Genomic DNA, 12,813 nt, shown 5'->3' with positions numbered 1-12,813 from the left:
AAATTGAGTCCGTAAAAGGCTGAGTTAGTGAACCTGAAGACAACTTGTCAATACTATTTTGCTAGAAGAACAATCAGAAGGGGGAACAAGGAATAAATCCTAAGAAAACCTAACAGTTATGTGGGACCCTTGTAAGAGAAATAACATCCATGTGACCAGGAAGATATGTAAATAAATAATTATACAGAGAAAATTGTCAGAGTTGGTGAAAGAAAACTTCCCTAGCACCATGAATGCAGAGAAGATATGTATTCAAGAAGCTGAAAACACACCGCCAGACAAATAGGATAGACACTCCCATCACCAGAAAAATTCATACTCAAACTTCTAAGAACCAAAGACAAAAAAGAATCCTAAGAGTACCTCAGGAAAAAAAATAAGAAATTACCTACAAAGGAGAGGGAATAACACTAAGCTCTGATTTCTCAGCAGAAATCAAACAGACAAGAAGACAATGGATGACAAATACAACTCAGAAAGAAAAACATTGCCAACCAAAAATCACATCCCCAGAAAAATTGCTCCTCAAAAAAGATGGTTATGGTTAAATTAGGATATTTGCAGGTAAATATAAATAAAAGAAATTTATGAAAATTAGAACAATCATATATGTTAAGAGTAGAGACCCTGGATAAGTAAAACACAAAGAAGAAAAACAAAAGAGGATTCCTCATACTGTCTGATCTCAAGCTGTATGCACAGCCACATCTGTCCAAGCAGCTGGTACAACAACCACATAGACCAATGGAACAGAATTGAAAACCCATTAGTAAATCTACCTACCCATCGATAGCTGTTCTTTAACAAATGGTCTAAATACATTAACTTGGTAAATAAAATAGTGTCTTAACAAATCATGCTGTCCAATTTTAGGAAAATTAAAGTAGGATCCACATCTCACAATCCATACAAAAACAAAATCAAGATGTATCTAGGACCTAAATATAAAACCTAAAACAATACAGCTCATCAAAGTAAAAAAAAAAAAAAGGACAAATTAAGGACTTTAGCTTATGGCATAAATGGACTATCAAATGGAACTAAAATGTACAAACCTTGGGAGATAAACTAATCAATTATGCCCTTCTAACAATTAAACATTATGTGCATATAATTTATCCAAAATATTAAAAAGAGTATTTACATATTGGGAGAAGGAGGGATTAATCCCTAAAATGTTTAGAGAACATCAACATTTACCAACAAAATAAAAACAATTCAATTTAGAAATGGGCATAGATATGAACTGACTTCAAAAGGGAGACATTTGGGTATATAATAAACAGATGATGAAATGCTTGTGCTCTTTAACAATTATGAAGATGCAAATAAAACAATAAGATTTTGCCTCACTCCAGCATTAATAGCAAAGTTCTAAAAGTAACAAGCAAACATACAACAGATGCTAATGAAGGTATGAAGTTATTGGAACTTGCTTTCACTACCAATCAGACTGTAAAGTGGCACAACCACTATAGGAAACCAGATGTTTTTGTTATTCTGTGCCATTACGTCGATTCTGACCCATAGCCACCTTATGCACAACAGAACGGACCATCCTGCTCCCACACCTTCCTCACCAATGCTTCTGTGCCTGAGCCCATTGTTCCAGTTATTGTGTCAATCCATCTCCTTGACGACCTTCTCTGCTGCTACCCCACTACTTACCAAGCATGGTAGTCCTTCCCCAGGGACTGTTCTCTCCTGACAACATGTCCGAAGTATGTAAGATAAAGCCTCACCATCCTGGCTGTACTTCTTCCAAGACAGATCTTCCTTAAAAGGTTGAAAATAGAATGTACATAATGTATCGATCCCAATATCAAGTATATATCCAAGAGAAATAAGAGCATTGACATGTATATGCAGACTAATTATGGATAGATATGACATGAATACATATATTGGAATACCATTTATAATAGCAAAAATGTGAACACAATATAAGTGCCCATCAATAGAATGGATAAACAATCTGGTAATACGAACAATGGAATGCTATGCTGGGTTAAAGAATAGCAGTCAATCTGCAAAATACCTCATAATACAGATGAGTCTGAAAGATATTATACTCGGTGAAATAGTATGAAAGCGATTTTACTGAATGGAATAAGTCAAGGGCAGATATTGTATGAAAACTTTATTGTATAAAACTAAAAAGTGAGTTACAGAAAGGAACATTATTTGGTGATTATCAAGGATGGACGAGTGGGGTGGAGGAGAGGGTAAATGACTCAGAGTGTAGATATGTTTTAACTTTGTTGAAGGAAAAGGCAATATTAATAAAGGGAAATGGCAACAAAACATGACCATGGAACAGGAAAATAGTGGGAGATGCGCATGCCTACAAAAGTAAATACTATTATATGCACAATTCTGTGATAATAGTAACTATATTCAATATTAATGAGTAGGTACATTGGTAGACATGTAAACTGAGTATATGTGGGAAGGAAAATGGGCGTGTACTGAGCAGTATATATTTATATGATTGGCAGAAGATATTTCTACATATGCATTCATATGTGCCGCAACTGTACTATAGGATATAGTCAAGTCTGTAGGGGGCAGGTTCTAAGACACCATCTCAGGCATACCAAAACACCTTGAGGGAAACTCTGGGCTTGGTTCCTTAGGATCACAGCATCTGGAGAGGTCTAGGTCAATTAGCATAGCTTAGTCCCTAAAGAAAGCATTCTACATACTGTTGTCGTGAGTAGAGACTGGAGTTTTCAACACTTGTGAGGAGTCCTCTAATTTTTGTCACCACTGATCTCTCCCCATCCAGTGAAAAGAAGGGTGATGAAAACCAAAGACAGGAGCCAATCTGAAGGGTTATGAGCCATGCAAACTCCAGAGTCCACTATTCAGACCATGAAGCCTACCTAACATGAATGTCCTCGCTTATTAGGATCACAATGGAAAAGGGGTAACAAAACACAAAACCATAAAATAGACTAGACATATTGGTCTGTTAGAGATTGGTGTAATGCCTGAGACTATAGTCCTTAGGGGAGGAACCCCGGTGGTGCGGTGATTATGTTTTGGGGTGCCATCCGCATGGCCATCAGTTGGAGACCGCCAGCAGTTTTGCTTGAGAAAGACGAGGCTTTCTACTCCCTTAAAGGGTTACTATCTTGGAAGCCCACAGGGGGTTGCTGTCAGTCAGCATTGACTCAATGGCAGTGAGTCTGGTAACTCACCCTGTTGAATAACGGTCAGGCACCAGGAGATAAGCTTATACAATGAAAACCATCAGGGAGAAACATACTCCTCAGCACACCAACTATGAATAAAAACCCAAACAACTCACTGCTGAGGAGTTGATCCTGACTCACAGAGACCCTATAGGGCAAGGAAGAACAGCCCCTGGTGAATTTCTGAGACGTTAACTCTTTATGGATGGAGAAAGCCCCGTCTGGTGCTTTTGAACTTAGCACCCCAACACAAAATCACTGCATCCCCAGGGACTTCTACAACCAACTATAGGCGCCCCCAAAACTAAGGGTAGTATTTTCCCAAAGACAAAGCTCAGAAATCAGCAAAGAGGCCGGAAAGAAAGGTATATAGCAACAGAGACCCCAGGGAGGAAGTGGGGGGAATGCTGCTGCTTTGTACACAATGTGTATGCATTGTTGAATTGGAAACTCATTGAGTAGGTAAATGTTCACTCAGCTGCCCTCGCCAGTTCCCTGCTTCAGCTGGCAAGGCTCACTTCCTATGAGACATCCCTGGGTGCTGGAGCAGCCATGTGGAGGCCCCTGCCAGTGCGAAGTGCTTACATGTTCACTGATTCAGCTTTCCTCCTGCAGTCGGCATCACTGACTGCATGTGTTTTGTGATACGGAGGAGGACTTGGTGGATTGGTGTCAGACATATGGACTAATGTTGTACTTGTGGGCTTGGACAGCACTGGGTTGGGATGCTTTCTTAATGTACACTTATCCTGTATATAAAACTCTCTCTTATATACATATGGTTTCTGTGGATTTGTTTCTGTAGTCTACCCAGAAGAACACAGGTACATATAATAAAATAAAACATTGCCCGGTCCTGCGCCATCTTTATGTGCATTGGAATGTGAGTGTTTTGTTGTAGGTATTCTGTCATTCTATGTCCTTTTTTATAGGGTTTCTCTCAGTTTTGCTGGGTCACTTCTTTGCCACAATTGATGTCCTTTTTTTGGCAATTGACCTTCCTCATGATATGTCCAAAATAAAGGGGTTGAAGAGCCACATTCTCAAGTCGAAGGAACAATGTCATTATATAAGTTTCTCCTTCACTTTTGGATTGTAAAACTATATGCAACTTTGCTTTTATGGAATAAAAAAGACTACTTGTTTCTGCTAACTAAAAGGAATCGAAGAGGATGTTTACTTTTATGGGAAGAGTAGGAAAGCGAAACTATTGTTCAGAGTTTGTTTTCCAGTAAACTCTTAATGAGGAAGCAAGCACCTAAGCATGCTCCTTCCCGGCGACTCCACTCAGCATCTCAGTGTCAGCTGCCAGAGCTTTGAGTTGTGGATACGGTGCCCGTGGACACTATGTGTTGGGCTTGCTTTGGGTTTTCTGTGTGAGGTGGCATGGTTGGTTAGGTTATTTGCGGGGTCTGGGAATGCTGGGGAATCTTCCTAAATAAATTGATGCTAATTGCTGCTTTACTTTTTGCCATTTCGTCTTTGGAAAGCTTTCCTGGGCACACACTCCTGTTGGATAGCCAGGGCAACCTAGTTAAGACTGATTTGACAAGATGTGTTAACTTCTCATGCTGGACATAGCTTACATCACCTACATTTCTAGACTAATATATCCTGAATCATTGACACCTTTGCTTGTACAGAACTTCGTGTTGCTCTAAGTTTCCAAAGCATTTTATATACAAAACACTATTCTCTTCCAAGTCCCATATTTTATCTAATCTACTTCTGCAAACATACAAGCTCTAAGTGAATTTGCCAGAACTCAATTTGCTGAGTAGGCAATTTTCATAAAGACAATTACTTGAGAGGCTAATTCACCAAATGACTGATTCATCAAATTTACTTATACCTTTCAACTACTTAATTGTGGTTCAGGGATTTTGATTTTGTCCTCACTACAGCTTTTTAAGTTACATTCATTTTGTTTCTGTCACAATTCCCAGTGCTCCACCTAGTGCCTACCAGGCAAAGCAAGGGGGAGGCGCTGGAGAGGTAAAACAGGGACAGCACTATTGAAGAGGGGGCATTGGAGCAAAGGAGAGAGAGCCTGTGGATCATAGAAAGATATAATTGTAAGGCTATAATCTCAATTATGGAGTATCTGATGAATGTATTTGTCAAAAATATAATCCTAATCATGCTAGTGGACAATTATAATTGTTTTTCATAGTCAAGAAACTATTCAGGAATGTATTCTTCATGAATACTTATTTTTAAAATAGACTCATTGACTCTAAGGAGAATGCATATTAATATCATCCCATTCATAGTAATATATATGGGCATTTTAATTCGATTATTACCCATTTGAAACACCATCTTGGTGTTCCAAATCTCTGTGCCTCTCATTCTTTCAATCTCTGGCTGAAGAAGATGAAAACCAGGGGTTGAAGCACGCTGCTATGAAGGCAAACATTTAAAAAAAAGATGCCACAAAACAAAAGTTTTTTTAAAAAAAGATAATTGCACACTAAACACATTTACCAATGGAAAAATTTCATCAAGTGAATTGGCTTCGATGAGTTGGCTGCTTCTGGATGTGTCAAGATAACATTATAGTAGATGAGTTAAGGAAACACAAAAAGCTGAAGACAGGGTTGTATATTCTGGCTTTACTTTTATTACATTGTTTAATGCAAGTGATTATCAGGTGCGCTTTTCTTTCTAGTTCTCTGACTATTGTATAAAATGTGAAGCACTGTGAACAATACTTGAAAGGGTTCACTCTCTATCACCATTGGGACCTGTGCCCTCCACACTTACCCATCACTAATCAACCATGTTAATCTTTCCTGCTGAAGTGGATGTGATTTGAGAACCTTCTTAGTACAGGTCCCCATGTAGCCATTGCATTCTTTGGAATGTAACAGAAAATCTATTTGTCAGTTGAGTCTCCCAACGGTATGAGCACGTAAATGCCAATGGAGGGGATCTTCCTCAAAAGTTGCATCAGAAAAGAGAGCTACATTCACTTTAACGAGAAATTCTAATTCAAAGACAACTAAGACATAACTAGACACAGACAAAACGACTTAAATAATGGAGACTGTGTCATAGAAGATCTGGATGAAAACCCCGGCAATGTTCACCTTAGTGCAAGGATGCCCCTTGTGTAGGTCTCCATGTGTGTGATCCTGAATGGACCTCTGGTAGAGACCAGAGGAGTATGATGGTCATCACCGGACCTCATGTAACATTTACACGCTAGATTGCATTGCCTCTATTCTGCTTCTGTGTCGACCCAAGAGTCAAACTATCGTTTGAATTATATGTTTAAAATCACAAGAAGCAGATCCACGGAGTAATTATATTTTTCCTTTAGATGCTGATTAATAATAATCATTCTCAATAATCATCATCTCCACTTTTGCTTCAGCTTGTGTGTTGTGTTGTGTAGATGTGTAGACATTGGGGTCATTTGATCGTTATATTCTCATAATGAAGTAGGTGTTTAGATCCTCATCTATAAAGGGCATATTGAATCTCAAGTATATAATATGTAAGGAACATACTCAGCTAAAATAAAGCCTTTGGTCAATCTGTTGGTCTCCAAAGCCTGCAGATTTCAGCCCTTGCAGACAGAAGGCTTATCCAGCCACTCGTGGGAGTTGACAGGATCAGAAAAGGTGAGCCATATTCTGAATCGTGGAAAATCCATCCCTTGTCAAGCAGTTTGAGGCACAATGGCAGAATTTACTTCAGTAAATTCACATCTCTCCCTGATTTTCTTTGGAATATTCTAGCATTTGAAAGGCAAACTGATTTATAATAAGAAGAATTTTAAAACGGTAACTAGTTATGTTATTGAGTTTATTCTAATTTATGTATTTCAGAGTAGAACTGCTCCATCAAATGTCCAAGACTTTGACCTTTAGGATGCAGACTGCAAGGCCTATCGCCCAAGGGGCCTCTGGGTGAGAGTGAACCAACTGTTTGGTGAGTAGTCAGAAGACATTTTCACCAATGCAGCTGCTTACGAATGCCATACATGTGCTTATTACTTGCCTCAAGTGCGAATACCTAGATAATTGCATATGACCCAAACCATCTAGCATCGTTTCTGTTCATGAAATACCTACTAACTTCTTGCACAGCGAGGGTACGCTTGCATAACATATAAGGTATGCTAACAAAACGCCTGGAAACAGTGTTTGGTCAGGACCAACTTTTGGTTGAGAACAAGAGTTTAAGTCCCTCCACGTTCATTCCCTCATGCTCCAAGAGTTGGAGGAACAGCAGATAACTGGTAGGCACGAGAATGTAGTCAATAATCAAAATCAGAAACCCTAGAACAGGCAGAATGAAACATCAGGATTAAAAACAATCATTGCAACTGAGGTCGTTCCAGCTTACAGGGACCATGTGGGGTAGGATACGTGATTCTTAAGGCTGTTGTCGACGGCTACATTTTTGTCCAGGGGGTCCCGGGTGGGGTCCCACCATAGATCTTTGGGTTATTCGACAGGTGCATAATCTTTGCACCACCAGGGTGCCCATCAAGCTAAAAGCCCAAAAGGGTGAAATTACACAAAACAAACAAACCAGGGTGCCTATCCAGCTAAATACAAAACAAAGCAAAATAATAAAAATTAGGGTCAAAGCAGTGACAGCTCTAGGAATAACACACTGTAAAAGTGTAAATTTTTTCAATCACACAAGCCTCTTTTTTACCCCTTGATAATATACACCTTAACATCTCACAGTCTGCAAGACGTTGCGCCGATACCTGAGCTTCTCTAGTGAGAACCCCTTAGGAGGCAGTGAGAACAGCTTAGGGTCACCCTTGTTTTAGTAAAGTGGGAATAGAAGGTTTTGCCACTGGCACCTTGATAGTCACTTAGAATGATTCTCAGAATATTGAGCTTATGAGGACGTCCTGTTCTTTGGTAAAATAGGACTTTCCTGACACAAATGTTCCTGACCTTGGGAAAGTATGAACAAAAGGATGTGTTTTTTGTTTTGTTTGTTTTCATCTGTGGAACAGGCACAATGAATGATGCTAGGAAATTGTGGGAACACAATTTGGCTGTGGGAGTGCTTCCAGGATTTTTAAAGGCTCAAGTTGGCATTGGAGGATAATATGAGGATTTGTCTTAACACCACTTAAGTCTTAACAAAGGAAGAATGACAATTAATGTAGGCAAAAGGATTTTCTTTCAGAACACAGGAAACTGAGTCAGAGAAAAGCCCAGCTCTCAGATCCAGATTTCAATTTGGGTCTGAATGAGGTCATTAGGACGTGAAGGCATGTGAATGCAAACACTCATTCCAAGAAGAAGTTGTGATAGAATGGGAAAATGCAGCCCTGTGTGATTTGAACTATTACTCCACAAGTTTTTAAAGACTTACAAAGTACCAAGCAAAATAAACAGCAAAGCAAACAAAAAATATGAATGTGTTTCTAACTAAATGTTGCTAGGTATGATCGAATTAATTCTGATTCATAGAGACCTTGTGTATAACAGAAAGAAATATTCAATCTGGCTCCATTCCCATAATTGTTTCTATGTATGAGCCCATTATGTCAGCCAGTGCATCAATTCATCCTATTTCACTACTTTTTACTTTATAAGCATAATGTTCTTCTTCTGGGAAAATTCAAAAGTATATGAGATGAAGTCTTGTGTATTAGTCTGGGTACTCTAAAGAAACAAATCTATAGAAACTCATGTATAAGAGAGAGTTTTATATAAAGGTTAAGTGTGCATCAAGAAAACATCCCAACCCAGTCCTGCCCAAGCCCACAAGTCCAACACTAACCCATTAACCCATATGTTCGACACCAATCCACAAGGTTCTCCTTCATCTCACAAAACACATGTAATGATGCCGGCTGCAGGAGGAAAGCTGAGTCAATGGATGTATAAGCATCTCAGTGCTGGGAGGGATCGCCACAGGGCTGCTCCAGTACCCAGTGTTGTATCAAGGGAGGCCCATGTGGCTTCTACTCAGGGATGTCTTGCAGCAAGTGAGCTTGCCAGCTGAAGCATGGAACTGGCTAAGGAAGCTACACCCTGGTCCGAACATCAGAGAGGAAAGAGACCCGAGAAATCAAAAGGCAAGTCTCACCCAGCCATTTATTTCTCTGCCCTTCAATTAATCCCACAGGTGTTTATCAACCAGGTAGATACAATAAGCTAACTACCTCATCTTGTCATTCTTGCCTCTAAAGATTCATCCCTAGACAGATTTGATGGTTCATCCACCAGCCCATGTATATTCAGTATTCTTCAGCAAAGTTATAATTCAGAAGCATCTATTGTTTGCTATCTTTCTCATTTATTGTCTGCAGCATGCATAAGAAGTGTTTGATAATATCATGGCTTGGACCAAGTGCACTTTAGTTTGCGTTGTGATAGCTTTGTGTCTTACCACTTTAACAAGGTCTCCTGAAGCAGATTTGCCCATGGACATACTGCTAAACACCTAGCAATATCAAAAACCTCTCACGATATTTGGGGGGGAGGCAGAAAATAAAGAACTAATGTCTGAAGTCAGGTAGAAAATCTGAAGCCTAATTTATCAGATTCATAAGAGCATCAAGACGTAAGTCTCTGGAATCTGTGCAATGGGAGCACCTGATTGAAGACTCAAGTGCACTCATTCAAATGGGAAGTGCCAAGGTAAATGTTAATGGCATATGATAACATAACTCACAACCATTTCCTGATGAAAAATCCATATATTAACATGATATACTTGTATTAATGAAAAATGACATTTACTTTATTTTTCTGTTAAATTTCTCAATATACACTCTTTCTGTTTTAAACGAATGATCTTAATTATGAAAAATGATCCCTTAATAGATATTAATGAGGTATAATATATTAATAGATATTAATAATTGTTGGAGGTACATAAGAACTATCATAATAAGATTACAATCACTATGCACCAATTCTGTCACACATACTTTTTTGTAGCAGAGCTTATAATCTAGAGAGTCAAAATGAGATGTGTTAACTCTCATTGTGTGTTCTCAGTAGCACACTACATGACATATTCTCACTCAAGACAGGTCAAACAATCTCTTACTGGTTAAAGATTCAGTAACCACAAAGAAGCTTCTACATCTGAGGCTATGCAGAGGCCATCTCAAACCCTAAATCTATGGCTCCATTCTGAAGCATATGATTTAGTTTCATTAGATGTTGACCTACTATTCATTTAAGGACGTCTTCAGTTAAGGAAGGTAATGCAAATGGTTAAAAAGCTATGCTGCTAAACAAAAGGTCAGGGGTTAGAATCAACCGGCACATGGCTTGAAATGAAGGCTTGAGGCCTCCTTCTGAGTGGTCATAGCCTTTGAAATCTGTGAATCACAGTTCTACTCGGACACTGTGTTAGTCTGCCTTGCCTAGAGAAACAAATCCAGGGACACTCATATTTGTATAGGAAAGAGCTTCATACCCAAGAGCAATTGAATATTGAGAAAACATCCCAACCCAGTCCAGATCAAGTCCATAAGTCTGACATTGGCCCTTTATGTCTGATGCCAATCTATAAATTCCTCTTTAGACTTACAAAATGAAACATTTTCAATGATGTCGAATGCAGGAAGATCTCAGGCCAGTGGGTGGATAGTCTTGTGGAACCAGTGATGGTAGAAGCATTTAAGTGCTGGAATGGGTCTCCATGTGGCTCCTCCAGGTCCAGGGCTCTCTCTGCCATCTGCACAGCTCCATGTGTCTTGTCAGTAGAGAGTCTCTCAGGGAGTGAGCCTAGAGAGAGAGTATCTCCCACTTCCAAGGAGGAAATACAGGAGTTCCCAGACTCCTCAGGAGAAGGCCATGCTCATACAGAGGCCTCATTGGCTATATCCTGATTGACAGGCAATACACCACTCCTATGCTCATAATCCTCAAATTGACACCAGATTATGAAACTACCACAGACACAAATGGTGTCGTGGGTAGGAATTGAGCTGACAACAACCAGTAAGCTCACAATTCATTTAAGTAACACCTATAAATGCACCACATGTCGGTGTAGAATAAATGCATGTATAAAATGCATACATTCCATCTCTACTGAGATATTTTCAAGGAAATTAATTGCAAACAACATTGGAACTAACCAAGCACACATTCTTCACTGCCATCAAATCATTTCAGATTCATAGCAACCCTGTCTAGCTGGGTGGGACACCCCCTGTGGATTCCAAGACTGCGTCTCTTGAAGGGCTTAGAATGTCTCACCTTTTCATTCGGTGAAACTGGTGTTTATGCATGACCGCCCTTGCAGTTGGCAGCCCAGTGATTAAGCATTATTCCACATCAAATAACAAGCGATAAGTGGCCATCCACGATGGATGAACAACCTATGGGATGTTCATATAATGAAATACCACGCAGGAATGAAAAGGACCAGGCTACCTATAAGAAGATGAATATATCTCAAAAAGATGATTTTGATCAGAAAAAGCCAAACACAAAGAAGTAAAATTGTTTGGTTCCATCTATATGGGAGTTTAAAAATAGGCAAAGCTAGTCAATAGGGAATAAGTCTTAATAATGATTTAGAGGAAGAACATAGAATGAAGCACGGTAGAGGAAGACTAAAATGATGGGTAATAGGAAAGTTCCATTATTTTGATTGGCTGTTGGTAACATGAGTATATAAATAACCAAATCCATTTCCAGACGTGAATTCCAAATCTCATGGCACTTCATAGGGTTTTCATGGCTGTAATCTTGTGGAACTAGATCACCAAAACTTTCTTCTAAGGTGCTGCTGGGAACAAACTACTAATTTTTAAGTTAGTTGCTGAGAGCAAACCCGTTAAGATGTGTGTGTGTGTGTGTGTGTGTATTATATTTGAGTCTAGTACCATGGACTGCCAAAGAAAAAGAATATATGTCTTGGAGAAAGTACAGGCAAAATGCTCCTTAGAAACAAACATGGCAAAATTCAAACTCAGTTACTTTGAACATGTTATCAGTAGAGACCGGTGTCTGGAAGAGGACATTATTCTTCGTAATGTAGAGGGTCAGTGAAAAAAGGAAGGTGATGTGCATATATTTATAGGTTTAGTATTAAGGTAGCAGATGGACATTGGGCCTCCACTCAAGTACTCCTCAATGCAACAACACTTTGTTCTATGAAACTGGCATTCCATGATGCTCACCTTCCCGACATGATGGCTGAAGACAAAGCAAGTGTATCAGCAAATGTGGTGAAGAAAGCTGATGGTGCCTGGCTATCAGAAGATACAGTGTCTGGGGACTTAAAGGCTTTAAGATAAACAAGTGGCCATCTATCTGAGAAGTAACAAAGCCCACATGGAAAAATCACAGCAGTCTGTGCCATCACGAGGTGCCGATAGGCCAGGTATCCGGCATCAAAGAACAAAAAATCATATCATTGTGAATGAGGGAGAGTGCGGAGTGGAGACCCAAAGCCTATGTGTAGGCAATTGGACATCCACTTACAGAATGATGGCAGGGAGGAGACAAGCAAGCCAGGGTGTAGTGTAGCAATGATGAAACATACAACTTTCCTCTACTTCCTAAATGCTTCCTACCACCCACCCCTAATTCTATCTTACAAATCTGGCTAGACCAGAGGATATACACTGGTATAGATTAGAGCTGGAAACACAGGTAATCCA

General features: G+C 39.4%; 1 protein-coding gene across 1 annotated transcript in view; it reads left to right on the top strand.

The window, feature by feature from the left end:
- TGFBR2 (transforming growth factor beta receptor 2) overlaps positions 1-12,813 on the top strand; it is a 606,522-nt gene that overhangs the window by 224,689 nt on the left and 369,020 nt on the right. The window contains exon 4 of the mRNA XM_075547111.1: positions 7,034-7,136. The gene's annotated coding sequence lies outside the window, so the exon portion shown is untranslated. The remainder of the gene's footprint in view (positions 1-7,033; positions 7,137-12,813) is intronic.

Source organism: Tenrec ecaudatus, chromosome 4 (assembly GCF_050624435.1).
Source record: "Tenrec ecaudatus isolate mTenEca1 chromosome 4, mTenEca1.hap1, whole genome shotgun sequence".
NCBI classification, from domain to species: domain Eukaryota; kingdom Metazoa; phylum Chordata; class Mammalia; order Afrosoricida; family Tenrecidae; genus Tenrec; species Tenrec ecaudatus.
Note: the sequence above shows the minus strand (reverse complement) of the source record. Positions and strands in the feature narration are given on the sequence as shown.